Below are 246 nucleotides of genomic sequence, written 5' to 3'. Positions count from 1 at the left end.
TTCAGTTTTTAAACAATAAGACTGAATTGAAGATTTTAGTCTGTCACCCTAAATGTTCTCCAATTCTACACCCAACAAAGAATATTTTCCTATTTATTTGCACTTAATTCCATGAATGATGTTCTCCTCGATGGAATCAAATGTTATCCTCACTCTGGTGTATAACTCATACTCCATTTCCCGGATCATATGTTTCACAACACATTTTAACAATTCAATTAGCCAATTCAATAAGTAAATTAAGTT

Source organism: Phalaenopsis equestris, unplaced genomic scaffold (assembly GCF_001263595.1).
Source record: "Phalaenopsis equestris unplaced genomic scaffold, ASM126359v1 Scaffold204439, whole genome shotgun sequence".
Classification (NCBI taxonomy): domain Eukaryota; kingdom Viridiplantae; phylum Streptophyta; class Magnoliopsida; order Asparagales; family Orchidaceae; genus Phalaenopsis; species Phalaenopsis equestris.
Note: the sequence above shows the minus strand (reverse complement) of the source record.